Consider the following 25,518-nt stretch of genomic DNA (forward strand, 5'->3'; position numbering starts at 1 on the left):
CAACTCTTTCCATCTACCTATAGTGGCTCTCAGGAAGCATATGGTATTTCCCTTCAATTGACTTATTAACCTGATATTATCATATCTGAAATCAAAACTGAGAACAATATCAAATTATAGTCCCAAAAACTTTTACCTTGAATAGCAAAATTTCACTATTCATAGGGATACTACTTTCATTAGGGTTATCATTTCTCTTATGCTGCAATAATAGTTAACTATAAAAAGTTTACCCTGAATTTTGAAAAAAATTCACTCAACAGCTTTTGCTTTCTTTCTCTTTTTTTCAGTTTAAATTCATCCTGGTATAAAAATCATTCATTAGAAATTAAGAGAATAATTACGTTCTAGAATTCCACATTGATACTGAATATATGAAAAAATAAACCCTACTGGCTACTTTCAAAATTTTCATAATCACGAATCATTACATAAACCACTTCTACATCATAAGCACATTTATAATATCCTTCTTTTGGGAAAGAGTATTTGTGATGGAAGAGGGATTCCATTTTCCTAGTGAACCAATTCATTATTTAGAATTTCAAAACACTTACCAGGTTCTTTCAAAATACTGATAAGAGTTTATGACCTTGCTTAAGCAAACAACCTTAAGTAATCCTACAGATAAAGATAACTTTAGAGGACTTTGTTACTTTTTTCTCCCAACAGTAAGTTAGTATTGTCCACTTTAAAGCAAAATATCCAATTAAATATTTAACAATTTTTAAACATTTTGATCACTTTTTTTTTTGAGACAGAATTAAGTAACTTGCCCAGTGTCACACAGCCAGTATATCTGAGGCTGGATTTGAATTTGAGTCCTCCTGATTTCAGGGTGGATACTCTATCCATTGTGTCACCTAGCTCCCCTGACCACATTCTTTTAATAGCTCAATTCATAATCTAACAATCTATGAATTAAAAGTTACCTTTCTAATATTTCTGATAAAAATGTTTACCAGTTTATCAAACTTCACAAAAAATTTTAGAAGCACAATTACAATATACACAATATCTTAAAGTGAAACAAAACTTCTTACCAGTCAAGACGACCTCAATTTGGCGGAATGCATTTCCAAATTATCTTATATAGAAAAGGCATTGATTTTATTACCTTTGGCATTTCATACTATTGACATCTAAAACTCTACATAGTTATACAGTAAGAAATAATTACATTTAAGTAAATAACAATAATAATAATAGTTAATATTATGGTGCCTACCATGTGACAAGCACTGTGCTAAGCACTGCACAATTATATCATTTGGTTCTCACAACAACCCTGGAAGATAGGTGCTATAATTTTTCTCCTTTACAAATTGGGAAACAGAGGTGAAATCATTAAATTCTGACTTATTTATAGAGGGTTAAACATCACAATTATCCCAAAAGCAGAACACATCTCACTTAAAATAAAACTAGAATAAATTCAATCAACTCTATTTTTACAAATAATAGGATATACTGTCACGACTGGTTTTATATCCCAAAGAGATCATAAAGAGGGAAAAGAACCCACATGTGCAAAAATATCTGTAGCACTTCTTTTTAGGGTAGCAAGGAATTAGAAAACAAGAGATTTAAGCTGAATCTAAATTGAAGCATAGTATTTTCATCTTTTTTTTGTTTGCTTTTTTTCTTTCTTGTGATTTTTTTCCTTTTTGTTCTGATTTTTTTTTAAACAAAATGACTAATATGGAAAGATGTTTGAAATGACTGCATGAATAACCTATATCAGATTATTTGTTGTTGTGGGAAGGGAAGACGTAAAGAGAGGGAGAAAAAAATTTGGAACTCAAAAATCATGACTGTTTAAAACCATCTCAATTTTCCCAAAATTAGATTCGTGTTATAGGGGATACTATTTTCATTAATCTACTGCCAAAGATTTAAAATGACAGTCTTGTATTAACACCCATATTTTAAAATCCATAAAGGTTTTCTTGGAATTTCATGAAAACTACAAACATTATAACTTCTATAATGCAATCATGAAATTCCTTACACATATTCCTTATATAAGGAATATATAAGTGTATATATATATATGTATATATATATATGTATATATATATATACATATATATATATATATGCATATAAAATATACCCATCTAATGGTCCTTTAAGTGTAGAATTTTTATATACTTCCTTCAAATAAGCCCATGCTGCAAATTTATTACTATAGTTTCCATATAATAAAGAATAACCACATAACATTTCTCATAACCTTCTTAGCTCAAGAAAATAAAAACCTTCTTCAAACTTCTTTCCAAAACCTTTTTATACTCAAACCCTACTTGCTTGAATTTTTTCTCTTCCTTTTTCCAGATAGCCCTCCATTTTCTTGTTCTTTTTATATTCTGATCTTATGCTTCTCTTACTTTCTTACTCAAGTCTTTATTTCTCAATCATATTCCAGACTATTTATAGAACATAGCTTCATTCTACTAAATTTTCCTTTCTAATTTAGGATGATTTATTTCAGAATACAGTTAATGATAATGCTGCTATTTGGGGTTTATTTTTTAGAAAGACTTTATTTCTGGTTTACCTATCAATTAAATTCTGTTTTATCATTTAGAGAAGAAAATACAGCAATAACACCAAAATATTCTTCCAAATTTTATTTACTTTTCAGTTATTTCCTAATGTAAACAAGTTTCTCAATCACTTTCTTCGATGGCATTACATTCTTCAGTGAAAAAGTAAGAAAGGTTTCTACGTAACTTCCAGTTTTATTTTTGCTTTTCCTTAAAACAAATTCTATAGCATTACCAAAAGTTTATTTAAAAATTCAAATGTTTTAAATCAAATTTGCAAACTTTACTATAGAAACCTTACATTTCCGTAAGGGATTTAGTCTCTAGTTTACAATGCCTTAAATCCCTGCAGACTAGGAAGAAAGATTCCTTTTCTTCTTATCAGCATGCCTCTTGTCTATCTTCCCAGCTTGGCCAGAATTAAAGAGACAGAAAAAGAGAATTTCTGTAGGCTTTTAAATGTTTGAAAGGGAAAAAAAAAAAAAAAAAAAAAAACACTTTCCTATAGCTAATTAGAGGTAAAATTAATTTACCTAAGCTCTTCCTGGCTTCCCTCAGAATCAAACTAGATCAAATCTCTGAATAGATTTTTGAGTGACAGAACCAACAAATATTTGGAGCGTAACAAACTTCCAGAAGAAGATATCTTGGAAGGACTTCAGGAAAGATCTGTTTTAACTGGGGAAAGAGGAAGTATGCAGCCTGGCACAGGCACAGTATGAAGAGGCCCCACACAGGGAATCTAGTGGGAGGCTCTTAGTCACAATACAGTGGCACTGACTGCTCTGTCCTGATTCAGAAGGCCAGTGGATCAGAAGACTAGCTGTGAGACTTCCAATGTAACTGCAGAGAGCAAATAGTGAGCCCCTGAAACCCAGCATAACAGGTGGCACTTGGCCAGGCCCATCCAGGCAGAGAGGAAGCTTGCAGCACCACTAGCCCAGCTTCTTAATGAGAAACCCCTGTCACCTTGTAAAGGAAGCTTGGCACAATCTGTCCTGTGCCCTGTGAGCAGACTTCCACCTTTAAAAATGCTTAAAAAAGCAAAAAAAGACCTCTGACCATAGACAACTATTATGGAGACAAGGAAGAATAAACCGAGAACACTAAAGGCAAAATGTCTCCAGATGAAGCCTCAAAGTGGGATATGAACTGGTCTCTAACTCAAAAGAATTCAAAAAGGATCTTTAAAAAAAAAGGTTAGAAGAAAAATGGGGAAAGATAATGAAGGTTTTGCAAGAGAATTTGGAAAAGGAAACAGAAACTGACTGAAAAAAACAATTCCTTAAAAAATGCATTTATTGGGGCAGCTTTTAAAAAATAGATTTGGTGAAATGGAAAAAGAGAACACCTCCTTTAAAGATACAATTGGTAAAATGGGGGGGGAAAGCCAACAAACAACTCCATTAAAAGTAAAATTGGCCAAATGCCAAGTTGGAGATAAAAAAAAAAAAGTAACTAAAAAAAATGAACTGAAGAGTAAATGACTCAAGGAGACATCAATAATTAGTTAAAAAAAAAAAAGAAAAAAAGAAAGAAAAAGAAAAATGAAAAAAAAAATAGAGGAATATGTAAAATATCCTACTGGACAAGCAACTGATATGGAAAACATATCCAGGTGAGACAATCTTAAGAATTATTAGACTATCTGAAAATCACGATGAAAAAAGGAAGCTGGACAACATCTTTCAAGAAATCATCAGGGTAAACTGCCCTAATATCCCAGAACCAGAGGATAAAAGTCATTAAAAGAATCCACCAATCACCTCCTGAAAAAGACCCCAAAATAAAATCTCCAAGGAATATTGTAGCTAAATTCCAAAATTATCAGATTAAGGAGAAAACACTACAAGCAGCCAAAAAGAAACTATTTAACTAATTAAGAAGCCACAATCAGGATTACCCAAAATCTAGTAGTTTCCAATTTAAAGGATCAGAGGACCTGGAATATGATATTCCAGTGGGCAGAGGAGCTTAAACTGCAGCTAAGAATCAAATTCCTAGAAAAACTAAATATTATTTTTCAGGGGAAAAGATGAGATACAATGAAATAGAGGGTTTTCAATTTTTGATGAAAAGATCAGAGCTGAACAGAAAATTTGATCTTCAAATACAGAACTCAAGACAAGCATAAGAAAGTAAAAAGGGAAGGGGAAAAAAAACCTATGGTTTTTTTAAAGATTAAAATGTTTACATCCCTACATGGGAAGATGTAACTTGAGAACCCTTTGTCAGGAGTATACTTAGAGGATGTAGATATAAGTTGACATTAATGTGACAATATAAAAAAGAAACTAAGGGTCGAAAAGGGATGGAATTGTAAGAAAAAGGGGAGGTAAATTACATCACATGAAGAGAAAAAAGGATCTATCACAGTTGAGGGAAAGAAGGAAGAGGGATGAGCATTGTTTGAATCTTAATCTCATTGGATTTGGCTCAAGGAGAGAATATCATACATACTTAGTTTGGTATAGAACCCTGTACCCTATATATATGTCTCACCCTATAGGTGAGTAGTAGTAGAGGAAGTAGTAGAATATAGTAAAGTATAAGTAATAGAGGAAAGGGGAAAGGAAAGGGGAAAAACTAATAGAAGAGAAGGCAGAAGTAGAAGTGGGAAGAGCTGAAAAAAGAGAAGGCAAATTGAGGGAGGTGATGGTCAGAAGCAAAACAATGGTGAGGAGGGAAAGAGGTAAAGAAGAGAGAAAAGTTAACCTGGGAAAAATAATAATGGGAAATGCAGACTTAGTCATTTTAAATGTGAATGTGAATGGGATGAATTCTCCTATAAAACAGAAGTAAATAGCAAACTGGATTAAAAGCCAGAATCCTACAATATGCTGTTTACAAGAAACAAATTTGAAGCAGAGAGATACATACAGAGCAAAGGTAAAGGGGCTGGAGAAGAATCTACTGTGCTTCAGCTAAAGTTAAAAAAAAAAAAAAAAAGGAGTAATCAGATCAAGCAAAAGCAAAAATATATTTAATTAAAAGAAATAAAGGATCCAGCAGTGTCTATTTGGTCTGTATCCCAAAGAGATCATAAAAAAGGGAAAAGGACTCACATACGCAAAAATGTTTGTAGCATTGTAAGTGGCAAGAAACTGGAAACTGAGTGGATGGATGTCCATCAGCTGAAAAATGGCTGAAGAAGTTATGGGATATGAATGTTATGGAATATCATTGTTCTATAAAAAACTCAATCAGTAGAATGATTTCAGAAAGATCTGTAGAGACTTACGTAAATGGAGTATAAGTGAAATGATTAAAACCAAAGAACATTGTACACAGTAACAAAAAGATTATGTGACAAACAACTCTGATAGACTTGATACTTTTCAACAATGAGGTGATACAAGCCAATTCCAATAGAGTTGGGATGAAAAGAACCATCTGCATCCAGAAAGAGGACTATGAAGACTGAAGGTGGATCACAATGTAGTATTTTCACCTTTGTTGTTGCTGCTTGCTTGCTTTTTTCCCCCTCATTTTTCCCTTTTGATCTGATTTTTCTTGTGCAGTAAGAAAATTTGAGGAACTATGTTTAGAAGAACTGCACTTATTTAACCTAAATTGGATTGCTTGCTGTCTAGGGGAGAAGGATCAGGGAAAGGGAGAAAATTTTGAAGCACAAGGTTTTGCAAGGATGAAAACTGAAAACTATCTTTGCATGTATTTTGAAAATAAAACTTATTGTTAATTTTTTTAAGAGATAAGGAAGGAAACTATAATTGGAAAGAATAAAATACTATCAAGTAGAAAAGTTTTTCCTTCTCTTCCACTGAAATTTTAACAATAAAGAAGTGTACACAATTTTCTAAAAGTAGTTTCAAAGCTTTTAATTTGTAGTCATTGAGAATACCTTCCTCAGGCCAAATCTAGGATCCACTGAAACTCATATTTTAGCCAATCTTTGCATAATATGAGGGCTCTTACTCTTAGTTTTACCATTTTGGATGGGAAGATTTTTAGATTTAAGCTAATAAGAACTGCCCTAAGCTAATAAGCTGTCTACCAGTTTATTAGAACTGACTTTTACACAGTCTAATAGTGTGCCTTTTGGTCATTCCCAGTGCAATAGAAGCTTCACTAGGTTCCAATACTGAATCTGCTTCCCCAACAATGTGGAAGATTACCTTGGCTAGGGTCTCCTATAAGCAGCACCTGATTCCTATTATTGCCTTAGGAAATCATTTGTGAAATATCCTTCCTCAACAGCAACGGGACTTCCCTTAGCAAAGAGTTGAGATCAAAAGGAAGTCAAAACCTCAGGAACAGTCCTCTATGAAGAAGTCAACCAGAGCATTCTAAAGAGTTCTTCAGAGTCTTCCCCAGGAGTCAAGGTCCCCTCTAGATGGATCCCTTCATGGTTGCCAATGGTAGCAAATGAATTGAGGCAAATTGGGGGGGGAGGGGGAGAGGAGTCCAAACAATACAATTGCAGTTGCAAAACAAATTGGGTCAAGATCTTCTAAGTTGCCATAAGGGTTACAAGAGTTTTCATAGTAAACTACAATCACAATTTTAAAAATTTCTACTTTTAGATTTAGGGACTTTCTAGTGCTTGAGGATGCAGGATGTTGGCTGTTTATATCTACCTGCCTCCCACAATCCAGTTATAGCTGATTTCTTTGTATTGACATGATTTACAGAAGACAAAAACACCTTAAATTTAGCACATGGACACACAACTTCATCAATTATACAAAATGTCAGTAATGATACAAATGGTAGTTAATTTGGTTTGCTCAATGCTACAGTAAAACTAGATTAATCTTTAGCCTTCTCTCCCTAAACACCAACATACCCTCTGCTTTGATGGTCCTCTTTTCCAGAACATCATCCCTCTTGCCTTTCAGTTCTTTTAAAATTCTTCTATACCAACTTTGTACCTCACTGTTCATCTACTTTGATAATTCTAATATATTCCCAGTGCAATATTATGAAGTCTTCCTGCTAGACAATTCCTCCAAAATCTAGTAGAAAATCTGCACACAAAAAACACTCAAATGTTTGTTATTATTAGAGACAGCACCAAAACCTATAAAGTCATGGATTTTATATACTGAAGTATTAGTATGGTAACACATATTAATAATTACCCTCAGTAAGGAAGGAACCTTTAATTTTATTTTCACCTTTTTTATTCATTATATTAGTGATACTACAACAATAAAGGCTAACACTTAAGAATTCATACGTGCTTTATGATTTTTTTTTTTTTTTACCATCTCACTTATTACAGATAGGGTCCAAGACAGATTCACAACCCCGTGTTAAATCAACATTCTGGTATACAATTAAGTTATCATATATTAGATGACAGAATTTTTGCAAATTATTCTCTTCCCCTCCTCCAACACCAGTATGGTCTCTTATCTCTCAGTCAAAAGGAAACAGGATCTTTTCAACTTGTTAGCAATGTACAAAAATGTATTCTAGCCAATAACGGCTTTGATTATGGATATAACTGTTTATCACTGTTAATCTTACTTCATTCAGAAGAGGAAAAGAACTATAATTCAACAAATAGGCAAAAGCTTATGGATTGTAGTTAAAAGCAAATAACTTCCTAAGTTTACTTTGATTTTTCACAGTTGGAAAATATAATAGCAATTCTTGGAAAATCACTTTATATGAATTTTCTATTTACTTATCTATGTTCATGTTGTTCCCCAATTCTCTGCCAGCATCCTCCTCTATCACCCTCCAAAACAACAACAAAAAAACCACCTTAAGCTCAATGAGGACAGGAACACTTTGTTTTGTATACTTCAGCACCTAGCAATGTTTGGCATAGTCATGTTCTTAATGACTATTGAATGAAGGCTCCATGGTGATCAACAATATATGCTATTTTTCCAGAACTCACCTAACCTAATAGGATAGTTTTATTCATATTTATGTTTACCCATAGAGGTAACTGATACATTAACACAAGTTTCATTATTTCCAGGGTTCTTTTCTTTTATAACTCAATTTTATACAATATTAAAGCTATAAAACAAATACTTTATTATGCATCTTCAAGGGATTCAATATTTGTGCACAGGTCTATAAGATTGACAAAGGAAATGAAACATATTGGGTTTTTTAAATATCAACTTTTAAGTTTCTGCACAAAATATAATTTTTGAAAAAAAAAATCTGATACTATTAAACAAACTTCAAAAATTTACTTTTTTAAAAAACTTTCTAAGTATGCATGCATATGCATGTTGAAGACCACACCTAAGTGAGAAACCCAGAAAGCCCGTAAAAAGTTAAAGCAGACTGTAACATTAAGAGGTAGGTCAGTTCCCTGAAAGCCCCCACAGCTGTGAATCATAACACACTTGAAGGAATTGTAAATCAGCCTTTATTGACACAGAAGTTGCTTGTGAATTGGGAATGAAATAAATTGGAGGCAAGAGGGAAGAGGAGAGGGTCAGAGAATGCAACTGCCTCACAGTCTCCTTGTATTGTTATCATCTTCTCACATGAAAGGATCTATTCTGCTGGTCAGATTTAAATCCTCAGCATCCACTAGCAGGTTGCTCCCGTAAAACATGCACACACGCATTTTGTCTCCTTTAATACAAGGTAAATTGTTCTTTGAAGGCAGGAACTGCTTCATTTTTTTTTTTTTTGTCAGTGTACTCTTAGTGACAGGCACAAAGAATTAATAAGGCTTATGAATGACAGGCACTTCCTTACATTGGACAGAATGCTCTACTTTTCCAAGCAACAGAATGCTTGGAGTCATGAGATTCTGTGTTCAAGTTCAGTCTTCGACACCTAATAGCTTTGAAAACTCAGACAAATCACTTAACTCCTCACAGTTCCAACAACTAAGAATACAAAATATCAATGATCAGAACTAGTATCCTTCCTTACTACCCAATATGGTTTGCTGGGACTCATTAGGTGACTATAATCAAGGTGGGGAAAATGACTTTTTCAAACAAATTTTGGCTTTATGCCAAAAATTTATACTTATTTTGAAACAAATTCAATTTTCAAAATAAAATAATGACATAACCACTAAACGAATACCTATCCCAACACAAAGAAGCCATTTTTCATTTAAAGGATACTTCATCCTTCAAATGTTGCTTTATTTGTATGCTAAATTTATTTCAATAACTTCAAAACATAACAGATATTTACTTTTACCTTGATGTCATCAAAACTTATTTTGACAATAACATAAAAGAACTAAAAGGAAGCTAAATGCAAATTAACTTGAATGATTAATCTTAGTGTCATAACATAACATAATAAAACAAACTTCTCTTTTCTCAGAGAGGTAGGGGACTATGGATTCAAACTATTGTAAACATCCTCTGGTACAAATGGTTTGACCAGTTTTACTAAATAGTTTGGGTTTCTTTTTTTTTAAAGGAAATAAAAATAAAATGTGGAGACAGCATATAACTTATGTAGAAAACAAATGACATAAACAAAACTTTTTTAAAAAACTATTTTATTTAGTTTTTTTGTAATTTTCCATTTTTACTCCAAGAAATTTTAGTAACAATATCTGGCTGGGGAGAAAATTAAGAAATAATCATATCCTACCATCTAGACTAGATGAGGCTCAAATTTAAGGGCTAAAACTTCAAATATATATTATAGAACAAGAAAGCCAATCTACTTGAAGCAGAAATGCACCTTAAAGGAGAGATAACAACCAGCATGTGTCAGGCAAGTTAAACCACTAAAAGAGCCCTAAATAAGGCAGTGTCCTAGGACAGGGTTTTTCAAACATTTCCCATTTGTGACCCCCTTTTCCCTTGAGAAATTTTTACATGACCCCAGGTATATAAATATATAAAACAGGTATACAAATCAAACACTTAATAATTTCACAACCCCCATATTCAATTATGAGACTCCATTAGAGGTCTTAAGCCACAGTTAAAGAAGCCAGATCTTATCAATTCTAATGGACATGACTCTTTCCAACAATAAGATGATCAAAGCCAGTTCTAATGATCTTGTGATGAAGAGACTCATCTACACCCAGAGAGAGGACAACACAACTTATGTTGTGAGTGTGATTACAACATAACATTCTCACTCTTTTTTTGGTTGCTGTTCGCTTGCAATTTGTTTTCTTACTCATTTTCTTTCCTTTTTAGTTTGTTTGTTTGCTGAGGTAATTGGGGTTAAGTGACTTGCCCAGGGTCACACAGCTAGGAAGTGTTAAGTGTCTAAGATAAAATTTGAACTCAGGTCCTCCTGACTTCAAGGCTGTTGCTTTATCCAATGCACCACCTAGCTGCCCCATTTTCTTTCTTTTTTGATCAGATTTTTCTTATGCAGCAAAATAAATGTGTAAATGTTTATATGTATTAGAGTTAACATATTTTAATATGTATTACATATATTGGATTGCTTGCCATCTAGGGGAGGGGGTGGAAGGGAGGAGCAGAAAATTTGGAACACAAGAGTATTCAAGGGTCAATGTTGAAAAATTATCCATTCATATGTTTTGAAAATAAAAAACTTTAATTTAAAGGAAAAAAAAAAGCAGCAGGAGCTAGATCCTAGAAGACTGCTTGTTCTGTTTCTATGCTAGGCCCTCTAGCTGTTATCAGGTAAAACAATTCCTATAGATAAGGGGTTCACCCCATTCCCTAACAACAACTGTTACAGGCTTAGCTGTACTTCCCCTGATCATTGGTCCTACTTCCAGCCTATCCTCACTTTCAGCTTTCATCTCAGGAAGCAACCTTTGGAGATATGTAGCATGGTAACTGCTTCTGCAGGTGCTGCAGTCTCAACTTCTCAGCAGGCAAAACCTACTGAAGACAGAAAATAAAGCTCCTAGTACTAAAGTCTTTGGCACTGTCAAGTGATTCGACATCAGAAGTTGATTTTTTTTTTAATTCAGTAAAAATTACATTTTTAAAGATGGGTTATGCTATGATGTTCTACTCCCAAGGACTATATCTGACATAAGAGCTTAAATCTCTTTATATATTCTTTCTTCCATAAGAATGTGAACTCCTTGGGAACAGGAATTGTTTTGCTTTTCTCTTTGTATATCCAACTTGTTATAATTCTTTCCGTTTATTAAATATTTAGTAAGCATTTATTATATATTTTAAAATTCATTTATCCATCCATTTTTCTACTAAAACTGCTTTCTTCAAAGTTCTTCTTGACCTCTCTATTCCATCTGACACCGCAGAATACTTCTTCCTGGATACTCTCTTCTATTAGCTTTTGTAACTCTGCTTTTTCTTAATTCTTCTTTTAGTAGTGTCCTTTGCTGGATTTTCATTTATGTCACATCCACCAACTTTGAATGTCTCATAAGACCTAACTTAAGTCCTCTCTTCTTTTTTCTCCATCCTCTAACTTAATAATCTAATTAATCATCTCTATATAGATGCTTTCAAGATCTGTTCATCTAAGCCAAGTCCCTCCAGCTCTAGTTCTAATGCATCAACTTGGACACTTTGAAGTGAATCAAAGTCAGCATGTCCAAAACAGAACTCCCCCTTCTCCTCACTTTCTGCCTGCTCTAAAAACAAAAAACAACCCTCTCTTCTCTTCCTAATTTTACTATTACCATTATTCTCCTAGTCAGTCAAATCCCCAACCTCATTGTCATTTGTGATTCCACTCTATGCATGTCCCCATCTTCCCTTTGACACTGCCGAATAAAAATTTATTCGGTAATATAGGCCCTCATCAGCTCATACCTAAAATACTGAAACAGTCTATAAATGGATCTGCCTGCCTCAAGTCTCCTCCTATTTTCAATCCATCTTTCATTCAACCACAAAAGTGATTTTCCTACATAGCCACAGCATCCCCGCAGTCAAATTCCAGTGGTTCCTTATCACTTCCAGGATCAAATACAAAATGTTCTGTTTGGTATTCAAAGTCCTTCATAACTTTACCACATCCTAGATTTCCATTCTTCTTTCATGTTATACTCCACTACTTGGTATAGTGACACAGAACTCCATGTTGTTCAATTAACAAAACACTTCATTTCTCAGCTCCAGATATTTTCTTTGGCTGTCTTCCCCCAACCCCTCCCTATATCTAGAATGCTCTCTTCTTATCTCTGCTTCTTGTCTTAATTTAAATCCTAATTAAAACACCATTATGGACAGGAAACCTATCCTAGCCTCCCTTATTTTTAGGCCCTTCCCTCTTTAAATTACTTCCTATTTATTCTGTATAGAGCATGTTTGTAATAGAATTGTTTTCACTAAGCTCTCTGAAGGCATGGACTGTCTTTTGCTTCTTTTTGTATCCTCAGTGTTTATATAGTAGCTGGCATATAGTAGTGATTAATAAAAATTTATTAACTGTCTATTGGTCTCTCAACCTCATCTCCTCTATCCCAATCTACCTTCTATACAACTGGCAAGGTGATTTTCCTAAAGAGGTTTAATCATATCACTCCCCTGGTCAATAAACTCCAGTGGCTGCCTATTACTTCCAGAGTGAAATTTAAAAAATCTTCTGGCATTTAAATCTCTCCATAACCTATCCCTTACTATCTTACCAATCTTTTAAAAATTCTTATTCTATATATTAGTATTAATATTCTAAATTTTAGATTTAAACTTTATTAACTTAAGAATTTCCTGGCCCCAATTTTCTCTCTTCTTGGTATTTAACTAAATTTTTATTTATATCTTTCTTTATGGGATTTTTTCCTTTAAATTTTTTTTTTAATCAAGGTTATGAGGCTTTTTTTTCCTTGCCCATCCCTACTCAGAAAAAAAATTAGCAAACCTCTTATGACAAACATGCATAAAGACACATTTCCATATGGGCTATGTCCAAAAATGGTCTCATTCTGCACAGTAATCCACCATATCTGTTAGTGGGTGGGTAGACAGCATTAATCAGAATGTTTAACTCTTTAAAAATTGTTTTTTCTATATACAATGGTGATATTTTCATAATTCTTATTTCATTCTGTATCAGTCCATACATGTCTTTCTAGATTTCTCTGGAATAATCTTTCTCCATTTCTTAAAGGCACAATAGTATTCCATTATATTAATGTACCACAATTTGTTCAATTATTCCCAATCAGTAGAAAGCCTCTTAGTTTCCAATTCTTCATTTATACACAAAGAGTTGCTATGAATACCTTTATTTGCTCTTCTGAAGGTATAAACCTCAGTAGTATTGTTAGGTCAAAACACGGGCACAGTAGTTAACTTTTGGGGCACAGTTCCAAACTGCTTTCCAAATTCACAGCTCTACCAACAATGTATTCAATATGCCCATTTTCTACAGATTTTCAATATTTGTGATTTTACTTCAAAAACAACAACTTTGGCAAACCAGATAGGTGTGAGTCAGAACTTCAAAGTTGCTTTATATTCTATTTCTTATGATTTGAAGCATTTTCCATAAGGCTAAAATAGTTTGTATTTCTCCCTCGAGAACTGATCACATCATTTAATCATTTATCAATTGAATAATGGCTTCTATTCTTATATATTTAATTCAGTTCTTTACATGTCTCAGAGATGAGACTTTTAGCAGAAAAACTTATTAGAACGACACCCCCCAATTGTTTCCCTTTTAATCTTAGATACATGGGATTTGTCTGTACAAAAACTTTTAAATTTTATGTAATTAAAATTTTCTATTTTATCTTCTGTGATCCTCTCTATTACTTGTTTTATCACAAAATTTTCTCCTATTCATAGATAAACTTCTTCCATATTTTTCTAATTTATTTGTAATGTGATTTTCTGTCTAGGCCATGTAAAGTGGGCTGCTTAGAAGGTCTTCAAATAAAGTGTGAAAAGCAAACTGCTGAGTACTTCAGTGGATGCTCTTTTTAAATATGGGCTAGATTAAATGGTTGTCAAGGTCCCCTCCAACTCTGAAATTCTGTGATCCAATTCATTTTCCTACAACAACTTGTCCTTAAAGGGGGATTAAAGGACTAAGGTAAACTAAAATATTTTTTCCTACAAACTTTAAATAGTGCAACCCTCATTTTACATGTGAAGAAATTTCATATGAGGAAGGTGACTTATCCAAGGTTCAAACTCAGATCCTTGGACTTCAAATCCAATACTCTTTCCACTATATCAAGCTGCTTTTCTGGACAAACTGACAACCTGAGACTTCTTAAAGAAAGTTAAAATGCTTAAATTTGAATGTACAAACATGTCTTACTATGTATGTGCACATAATCATGTATTCACATTAACATATGCTAATCTATAACCATGTGTATCTTGCATGTGTCAGGTTTTTACATGATGTTGTCTATTAGAAAATAAGCTCCAAAGGGCAAGAACTGCTTTTGCTTTTCTTTGTATTCCCAGCATTTAGCACAGAGAAATTTCTTAATATTTGTTGACCCCTGTGACAATATGGAAATGAAAAAAAGTTCAGCTTAACATTCCTTTAGAACACCAGGCAAAGAAATAAATACTATGAAACAGTTTCAGAATCAAAGCTTAGAACTGATACAACAGAAATTACAAATATTTTCTTTGTCTATATAACTATTAATATAAAGTTCAGCAGTATTCACTGCTGTCACTAAACACAGAACTGCTACTTTATCTCTGAGCCAAAGATACAAACTAGAATCACAATATAATAGACAGAAACCTTAGGAGTGAAGTGAACTGGTTTTTTCACTCTTGGCTCAACCACTAACTCGTTATGTAACTATGAACAACTTACCTTGCCTTCCTGGGTCCCTATTGCCTTTTAAGTCGAATCTGGGAGAGATTTGTGTATAGGGGAAACATCTGAAATTTTGTTATCATGGACGTTCATTAAGTCAACAATGTAATATGGCAACTAAAAGAGTTTTAAGGTAAATTTAAAAAGAGAAATACCTTCCAGCTATAACATGAGAGTAGTTCTATTCTATCCAGATCATACCCAATTTGTCTCTATTATGTTTATGCTGGCACCACATTTTAGGGAGAAAGCTGATAAGCTGGAAACTGCCCAGGGGCGGACAACAAGCACCTCAGGTAAAGTCAAATGAAAGGACTAGTTGAAGGAAATGAGGTATTTATTCTGGAGTAGAAAAGCCTCAGTGAATATATAACAGTACTTTCAAATACTGGAAGGGCTGTCATGTGAAAGAGGGAGTAGATTTATTTTGCTTGCCTTAGGTGGGCATAATTAGACGCAATGGGTGGAAATTGCAAAGATAAAAATTTAGGCTTAATATTAGAAAATAATTCCCAAGTAATTAAAACCTTCCAAAGTGAAATAAACTACCTCAGAAGTTCTTCAAATAAAAACTACATGACTACTTGGTTGGTATTATTAGTGGGCACTTTTTTTTTTTTAATATGGATTAGACCAAATGGCTGTTAAGGTACCTTCTTAAAAAGGGACAATATTGTGAGCATTTTTAGTTTGGTAGAAAAGAACCAGGGACTGATAATTTGCCTAGAAGATAATTAAAGTACACTAAATACAGCAACTACTTGAAAATAAGTTTTTGAAACATTAAATAATAAAGTTACGTTTCTTTTAAAGAATTTTATAATTTAGAGATTTGCCACTTATTCAGATTGGCCTCTCTACCTTCCTCTCCAAGATTATTAAGGATTAGAGAGGATTAGTTACCAAACATGCTTTCAAATCTGTTTCTTCAGATAACTTGACACACAAAGCACAAGGCTAAGCTTGTCCAAAGATGGATCACCACAAACAAGAGTAAGATACTAAGAGAAACAACTTTATGTGACTTCTATTCCATGAAAATCTAGACTCAAGGCTATAGACTCTGTGACTGATAGTTTCTGCTAAAGAATCTCATAGGATAGAAATAGGGACTGACTGGGCCTTTGATTTCACTGATATAAGGAACATCTTTAAAGGAAGAAACTCCATCTAGCAAAGTAGGTCAATCAGCACTTTCTCTGCAAAGTATAATCTTTTAAGCATTATATAGGGAAGTTAAGTAACTTGCCCAGGTTTACTGTTAAGAGATAGAACTGGAATCCAGGTCTTCTTGACTCTGAAGCAAATTCTTTTAACTTCTATGCCATATTCCCTTATCAAAAAATCTAATACAGTATGAAATATTAATAATATTGTTCATGCTTATTTCTCCGTTGCCACGATGAACTTTTGTAGAGCTTTACATTTTTTTTACTGCCTACTTTCTCACCTCATACACACTGTTTCACTGTACCTCAAAAAGTGCTACCTCCATTTTGACTCACAAAAGTCAAGGTTAATAATTTTAGCTGAGTTCAAGGATGCCAATTCCTGGCAAATAAATGGTTCTCTTGGCCTAGGGACCTTAAATAAATCTTACAAAGAGCAGTCAAAACCAGCTAGTCTTCAAAGATAAAGAGCCCAGTGTAATTTAATTATCTTCTAGGCAAACTATCAGTCCCTGGTTCTTTTCTATCAAACTAAAAATGCTCACAACGTTGTTCTTTTATTCTATTTTAGAAAATGATTCCATGAAAATCAATTTATAGGCTATCGAATTTTAGCACACCTGATGTTGGTCAAAATTCATCTCTTTTGTGGCCAAATTGCCTATAAAGCCTAACTACTTTCTGAAGTTTTTGTAGACCTTATCATTTCTGTTAAAAAACAGCATGAAAGTTTAGCTTATGAATTAAACAGATATGGATAAGATACAAATTTATATTTCTCTCACAAACCTAATTTTGTGACTAAGTTTCAGGACAAAAAATATTTTTAAAAATGTTATTTAAATGACTGATACAAAAGTTGCTTAGTTTATGTACTGTGCCAGAAGTTCTCTCTAAAAAAATATTTTTAGGGAGTTATTGAGTTGAAAACCAAGGCATTTTGAGAAAAGGACCTGAGTTTCAAATCCTGCTTTTAATGCTTACTGAAATGTGACCTTGGGATTGGCGAGACTTACATGAACTGATGCTAAGTGAAATGAGCAGAACCAGGAGATCATTATATACCTCAACAACGATACTGTTTGAGGATGTATTCTGATGGAAGTGGATCTCTTCGATAAAGAGAGCTAATTCAGTTTCAATTGATCAAGGATGGACAGAAGCAGCTACATCCAAAGAAAGAACACTGGGAAATAAATATAAACTGCTTGCATTTTTGTTTTTCTTCCCGTTATTTATACCTTCTGAATCCAGTTCTTCCTGTGCAACAAGAGAACTGTTCAGTTCTGCACACATATATTGTATCTAGGATGTACTGTAACCTATTTAACATGTAAAGGACTGCTTGCCATCTGGGGGAGGGGGTGGAGAGAGAGAGGGGAAAAATCAGAATAGAAGTGAGTGCAAGGGATAATGCTGTAAAAAATTATCCTGGCATGGGTTATTATAAAGTTATTAATAAAAAGTTATTTTAAAAAAGAGAGAGAAATGTGACCTTGGGCAAATTACTTAAAATCTCCATGGACATCAGTTGTCTCATCTGTAAAATGAGTAGACAGCACTAAGTGGCCTCTGATACACCTTCAAGCTCTTAGCCTGTGATCCTATAACTTTGTATATAATCTTTAGCTAGTTTTCCATATATTATATTCACAACCATTTAGGTACATTTTGATCATCCAAAAAAGGTGGGTCTGTAGAGTTTTCACGTACTAAAAGTAGGGGAAGAATATAGCCTTCTACAGGAGGAAAAAGGGAGCAGGGTAACTGGTCAGGCTAGCTCCTGGTACACCATTTAGTCACTGACTACACCCAATTTCACAATAACTAAAAACCTGGCCAAAAAATTTCAAGTGACCAAGTGATTCCTCTAATTTATCAGAGAAAATGAAAAAGGGAGTGAAATGTAATACTGAAAAGGGATTAAAAACTAAAAAACTTTTATAAAGTTTAGGAAACATTTTTCCACAGTAAGCTTCTGCCTGCTGCATTAGAATAATAACACCAACATAGAAATCCAATATTGAGTTATTTCACATACAAACACAATTATTCAGGATTTTCTGCTCCCCAAATAGTTTACCTCCCCCCCAAAAAAAATTCCAACAGATTGTTTAGGGTTTTGTGGAGAGTAGAGCCACAAAACTGGGGAGACTCATGTTTTGAAATGGGTCTGACAGTTACTTCATAAAACTACGAAAAATGCCCACATTCTCTATAATTGACATTCACATTAAATTACAAAAAAATTCCTTAAAATTCTGAAAAATACAAGAAATGCAATTTTTAGAGACAGTCTATGCCCTGACAAATTACAAAGGATGATGATGTTTAACCATATTTCCTCCCCACTCTAATTTCCCCCAAATTCCCATCCTATGAAATGTCTGTCTTTCTCACAATTTCACACCACCACATTTGCTGTCAAGTTAGGCTAAAAAAAAGTTAATCTTCTATTCAATATTTAAAACCCTATTAAACAGGAAGCAAAAAATGTTTCTTCCTGAAATCAAACAATAGTATTTGATATTTGCTACATATCTTTCAATATCTCAGTATTTCCCATTAATTACAGTACTTTACAAAAAAAATAAAACCACATTTACACCCCACTCGGTAATTAACCCAGTATTTTCAGCACCCAAAAGGTGCTAGAGGAAGAAAAGTTCCAAGCAATTCAACAAATTCTCATTTTTATGAAAAGTAACCTACTATTCCCTATAGAACCAACAATACCAAAATCTTTGGAATGCAAATCCCAGAAGCTATATGAAACTTTCTATGTGAAAGAATGTTTTAACTTGTTTTGAACACTGGATAAAAGTTGACACTGAAAAAGATGGTAGGAATAATTTGGTGCTTTAGCCAGACGTTTTTACAATGGGAGGTGGAAGTGAGAAATTTAAAGGGACAACTTTTCAAGGAGTCAAGTGCCCACTTCTGAAGACTTCTTTTAAGTCTATTAAAAAAAAAAAAAAAACAGAGATGATTCTAGGCAGTCATTCAAACACAAAAGTTTTTTTTTCTCGATTTCTTAATTTATAAAAGTTACAAAAAACAAAATGTTTCACCCTAAGTAAACTGAGTAGCAGATGAATTTAGCAACTGTATGAGCAAAATATGAGCAAATATTTAGGCAATTTAGTCCTAAGAACAAAAATATTTGGAGGGGAGGGAAAAGTCTGCCCATAGGTTTGAGATCGAGTAAAGTGTAACTCAATTTTCCTTAGCATTTTAAATAGGCCCAAATTTCCCCATACAGGGGAGAAAGTCATACAATCCGAACAGAAGCAATATTAACTCTTGCCCTTCACACAGCTCCCACCCAGAAATTGGAAGTTCACATTGTCATCTCTATTTCCCTATAAATGACTTCTGTGAAAGAAAGGAGGCTCTTCTCAAAATCATTTAGCCTACAATCCATCCTTAGAGTGTGAAATACAGCAAAGTGGAAGGAACAAAGCACTGACGTCAATTACTGGAGGAGATTAACCCCCACGACTAGCAGCAAGTAAAAAGCCTAAACATTAATATCCAACTATAGGCAAGGGAACGTGTGGTAACAGCTCTTTAGAGTTACCAGGAGAATCCCTTCTGGATTATATGGATTGTGGGGAGGGTGGGTATTTTCAATTACATATTACGAGTACATACCCTCCCCCTATAAGTACTATTTTTACAAGATTCATTTATTACAGGTTTAAAAAAGGAATGGCGGAGGAGAGTCTAGGGACCTTAAGAGAGAAAACAAGAACTAATCGGGCAAAAAAATCTTCGAAATCGGGATCCATTTTTTCTTTAGCTAAAGAGTACTTGGCCAAACTAGGGAAGATGGACGTCTGAAAAAAGAAAAGTATGAGTGAGACCCATCAAGCAAGCAAGTGCGGAGAAGAAATGCAGAAAAGAGGTTTTGTTCGGAGGTGGAGGGGCGATAATAAGGGAAGGGAGAGGAGACCCCTGCGGGGAGTGGCAGGAGGAAGCCCACAGCCCCGCTCCTCCTCCCTGCTCGCGACGCTCTGCTGAGCGGCCCGACCGGCTTAGGCCCGACCAGCTCCGCGGTCCTAAGAGCCTCTCACCTCCTGTCCCGGCTCCGCTAGGCCCAAACCATGTCCCGATGACGGTGGCGTTGGCGGTCGGTAGCGGCGTCCCGGGCCGCGGGCCTTCGATTCGGCTGGACCTCTCACCGAGCACACATTTAGGCCTGGCCCCGAGGGACCGAGCTGGAGGACCGAAGAGCAACCCCGAGGCAAGGAGGCGACGGGCGGCGGCGGAGGCTGAGAGAAGCAAGGCCTAGGAAGTCCCAGAGGCCCTCGGAGGAGGCGACGACGGCAGCGGCTACGCCTCACAAGGTGGGGGCGGTGGCTGTTGCCTTGGGGCCCCAGCCCTGCTCCATGGCGGTCAGAGCTTGAGCCCTGAAGACGCAGGCAGGAAGGTGATGGCGGAGGCCGCAGCACTGGAATCCCCACCCCCGCCCCGTCCGGCGGTGGTGGCGGCTGCGGAGACTCTTTCCCCGCAGTCGGGAACAGTGACTTACCCTAGCAGCAGCAGGACCGCCCACGTGACCCTCCCACCGGTGTGGGGAGGGGGAAGAGCAGCCCAGACTCCAACCCAAATGAGCGTCACGTGACTCCGCCCCGCCCCTCCAGGAGTTGGAAGTGGAGGAGGAGAGTTGCGATCTGCGAGCGGACCTAAATCTCCTCCGCCCCGGCTCTAACTCAGGGCCCTCTGGGCGTGCGGCCTCCCCTGTACTGCGCACGGCCCTTTGCTTGAGAGAGCCTGGGGGTGGGGGTATCTGGAACCCGAAGGCGGGGCTCTTTGCGCATGTGTAATTCGTAAATCGAAACGTCGTTCAACCCTGAATGGTCACTGCTTTAGAGGACTGCCAGCAGGCGTCCGAGTTGGTCCCCTTCTTGCTGGCCTTCTTCCTTCTTCCCGCCCTCTTTTCCTTGGGATGAGATGGGGGTACAGACGGGTCCTGGCCTGATGGATCTGTTTGTTCTTTGCCCGGAGGGATACCATGCCTGATAGGGAGGCCTTCCTTCGTCATAGGCTTGGCACGACCTACAGGCGCCCCTACAGGGCCCGACTTGGCTTCCTCCTCAGCCCAGGGCACTCAGCCCCCTACCGCCGGACTGGGGCTAAAGGACTACAAAACCCCCCCAAAAATCTCAAAAAGAAATGAATGGTGGGTTCCCTGTTACCCAGGAGCCCCATGTTTGAACCATCACATTAAGCTGGTCTTGGGGAAGATCTGAATCCAAAAGTGGACTCAGACACACTTAAGTAGCCATTTGACCTTGGGCAAATCACGTGGCCTGTTTTCTCATCTGTAAAATGGGAATAAGTATTTGCTTCCCAGAGTTATGGTGAAGATCAAGTCCTAATTATAAAAGGCTTAGAAAAATGTAAAGCAATACAAATCAAAGCTATTGATTCAGCTATTATTAAACCTTCTATCCTATATAGATACAAAAACAATCAAATACAAAAATTAGCCTTGCATCCTTCTTTCAATATTTATCACCATATGATGCATAGAGAGAATAGTTTTGAGTGCAGGATTTTGAATTATCTCACATAATAATTTTCTTGGAGGTCATTTGTGAAGTTTTTCTCCAACCAAATTCGACTCCTCTTAATTATTCCTCCTTCAGCAGCAGCTTAACAAGTTAAGGAAGCAGTAATAGGGTAGTGAGAAGAGGGCCATTTTGGTGATTAAAATATACTCCTAATACAATTGTGCTATAAGAAATGAGGGGAGGGATGGTTTCAGAAAAACCTGGGAAGACATGAATTGATGCAAATTTAAGTAAGGAAAACATGGCTCACAATAATAGCATATTATAATGATGATCAATTGTGAAAGACTAAGCTACGATGGTTAACAAAATGATCTATGACAGTTCTAAAAGACCCATGATAAAAAATGGGTCCCTCCTCCAGAGAGAAGTCTTGCTTTTTTTTTTTTTTGCAACATAGCTAATATGGAACTGTTTTGTATGATTGCACATGTATATTTGGTATATCTTGCTAAACTAAATGGAGGAGAATGTGGAAGTCAACATTTAAAAAAATACTAAAGATAAAGATTTTTAAAAGTATACCTGGAGACCTAAATTTCTTTTAGAAATGTTCTTAGATGTATGAAATCTATAAATCATAAATCAGAATCTTTTAAATGTCTTATTAAAAGAGGAATTGACAGGTGGATAGCCTAAGAACTTCACTGATTTAAGAAGAAATTGAGGGAATCTCCTCAATTAATCTCATTAGTGTCTCAGGAGGTTAGATGAATTCACTTAAGGGAGGAAGGGAAGACAGAAAAGCAGTTTTAGAAAGGTTGAAATCAAACCCACTGAAAGGAAAAAATATGAATCTACACTTTTTTTTTTTTTAGCAGCCCTATGATTTCATTGGTAACTGGAACTCTAAAAGGAGGAAACTATATATCTGCACCTACTCTTAGTCTTTTGTTCTTAGCCTAGGACAAGGAGAGTTTAAATGATGTTCAATATCACAGAATCACCATTTGAATCTAGGCCTTCCTAACTCCCCAAACTCAATTTCCATTTGCTGTTCATATTTAATTATAAAGATTTTTTTCCTCCTTTGATCTTCAATCATGTCTTTTTCCCCCCCACTATTTTTACTCATTTCATTTGTACCTCATTCAAGATATGCTTCTAGATGCTGGTAGACAAAGATAGACACAGCACACAAGCCCTTTTTCTAAGAGTCTTTCAATCCTAAACTCTCTTATTTTCTATTTGTTAATTTAAGGGCATTCATTTTAAAAATTCTAATTTAAAATCCACACATGTTCCATGTGTCTAGAGCAGCTTTTCGTGATCTAAATAATTTTTACCTTGTATCTTTATCAAATATTTTACCATTCCCTAAATTGTTCACAACTTCACCACCATCATATTCTTTTGATAAAAGTGGGCACTTATACCCTAAAGGATAGTACTTTTTAATATTCTTCAAAAAAAATTTCTCTTAAAAAGATTATTCATTGTGAATTTCATCATCTCTTCTAAATTGGAACACACTCTCTGCTTTGATTTCAAGTCTCTAAGGAAGAAATAATCGTGATCAAAACTAATTCCTTTACTAGTATTTTTAATTCAATCCATTTTTCCTGGGTGCTGTTTCCAGGAATCACTTTCACCATTCTCCTACCAGCCTTCTCCTTGTCCTAGGCTAAGAACAAAAGACTGAGAGTAGGGGCAGATATACAGTTTCCTTCTTTTAGAGTTCCAGTTGCTGCTTTTTTCCCTGACTTCATTTTAAATTTAAAAAATTAATTATGATGATTCTAATAAGCACCTGTAAGCATAAACATTTCCATGTACAAAGAACAGAAAAGGGGGGTTTGTTATGAACACACTTTGTTATGAACACATTGACTTTTAGCATACATTAAGTTGGGGGCATATGTTATGTTAGCCCTTTTCAGGGCTGCTCTTTTAGTATGCACCTTCACCCAATTCTGACCTATTGCTCCAAGAACTATATTATACACAGCAGCCACATTCTGGTAAAATTGTCTCAGGAGATGGGCTACATAAATCAGGTTGAGAATAACTGGCAGGCCTCAAGGCCCATTGATAATAGAAGGATGTCTACCACAAGGTGAAAACTTTTCCTAGAAGAATGGGTAGATAAGAACAATTTGTCCCAATAGTCATGAAGGTGGCTGAAGCACGCAGAGTGCTTACAGCTTGGTCAGACAGCAAAGATGTCTAAGTCATCCCCTGCAACCTGAACCATTACTAGTCATTCATCTTAAATGACTGAAGAGAGAATGAGACTGATGATTTTATGCAACTCTGCCTCACTTAAATCCAAATTGTAAGCAAGTCAAAACATCTTGACTTTGATATTATCAGACCCCTGAAAACAAAGAATAGCAACATTTTGTTGTTTCTACAATGCTTTTCTGTGCCTCTTTTTAAATTCCTTTCTTTTATGTATTTTTTTGTCGTTTCATTAACAGTCCTGTTAATGTAACACTACTCCCTGATTACCCAATACATATTCTCTCCTCTCATGGAGTCCTTGGTTCCATTCTATTTTTCAAAGAATACTTTCTTCCTTCTGTTATTTCTCTTTCCAATTTTTTCCCCTTCAAATCTCATGTTTCTGTTCTAATTTTATTTTTATCTCTTGCTTTATTTTTTCCATTTATTTTTATAGCACTTACAGCCAAACTTTTTTCCCCCACATAATCTTTTTTTTATCCATTCTTTTATTTTTAAGAATTTGTTATCATTAAGTATGACCATTTATTTATAAAAGAACAAAAACCAGAATTTTAATCAAATTCTGAATTTCTAAAATGTATCTTATACATTTAAAAATATAGTCAATTCAGCACATAAATTTTAATGCTGTTCTGCTGACCTTTGTCTCCTGAACTTGGTTATGTTTTTTCCTGTGAATTTTTTTTTTTATTATAGCTTTTTATTTACAAGATATCTGCATGGGTAATTTTTCAGCGTTGACAATTGCAAAACCTTTTGTTCCAATTTTTCCCCTCCTTCCTCCCATCCCCTCCCCCAGATGGCAGGTAGACCAATACATGTTAAATATGTTAAAGTATATGATAAATACAATATATGTATACATATCCATAGTTATTTTGCTGCACAAGAAGAATCAGAAATAATGTACATTTAATCTGTGAAGGAAATCAAAAATGCAAGCGGACAAAAACAGAGGGATTGGAAATGCTATGTAGTGGTTCACACTCATTTCCCAAAGTTCTTTCCCTGGGTGTAGCTGGTTCTATTCATTATTGAACAAATGGAACTGATTTGGTTCATCTCATTGTTGAAGGGGCCTTGTCCATCAGAATTGATCATCATATAGTATTGTTGTTGAAGTATATAACCACATAATCTTTTCACCTGAAATTACCTCTTATATTTCTCTTAGTCTGTCATATTCATTGTGTTTGGTATTTTCTTCTATTTACTCATAATTTTCTAGGAGTAGGTCCTTTTATTCAGTGCTTTTAGGCTTTAGGTTAGATTACCTGGACATGTTCTGATTTCTGTGGTACAAACTCTCTGGAATAGGAATCAAGTTGGGTAACGCTGTTTCACATTTGCCATTTT

General features: G+C 35.2%; 1 protein-coding gene across 2 annotated transcripts in view; it reads right to left on the reverse strand.

The window, feature by feature from the left end:
* The window catches only part of AFF4 (ALF transcription elongation factor 4), a 79,980-nt gene extending 58,943 nt beyond the window's left edge, over positions 1–21,037 (reverse strand). For both annotated transcript variants that reach the window (XM_051978251.1, XM_051978252.1), the window contains exon 1: positions 20,473–21,037. The gene's annotated coding sequence lies outside the window, so the exon portion shown is untranslated. The remainder of the gene's footprint in view (positions 1–20,472) is intronic.
* Between the last annotated feature and the right edge of the window lie 4,481 nt (positions 21,038–25,518).

The sequence above is a fragment of the Antechinus flavipes genome, chromosome 2 (genome assembly GCF_016432865.1).
Source record: "Antechinus flavipes isolate AdamAnt ecotype Samford, QLD, Australia chromosome 2, AdamAnt_v2, whole genome shotgun sequence".
NCBI classification, from domain to species: Eukaryota; Metazoa; Chordata; class Mammalia; order Dasyuromorphia; family Dasyuridae; genus Antechinus; species Antechinus flavipes.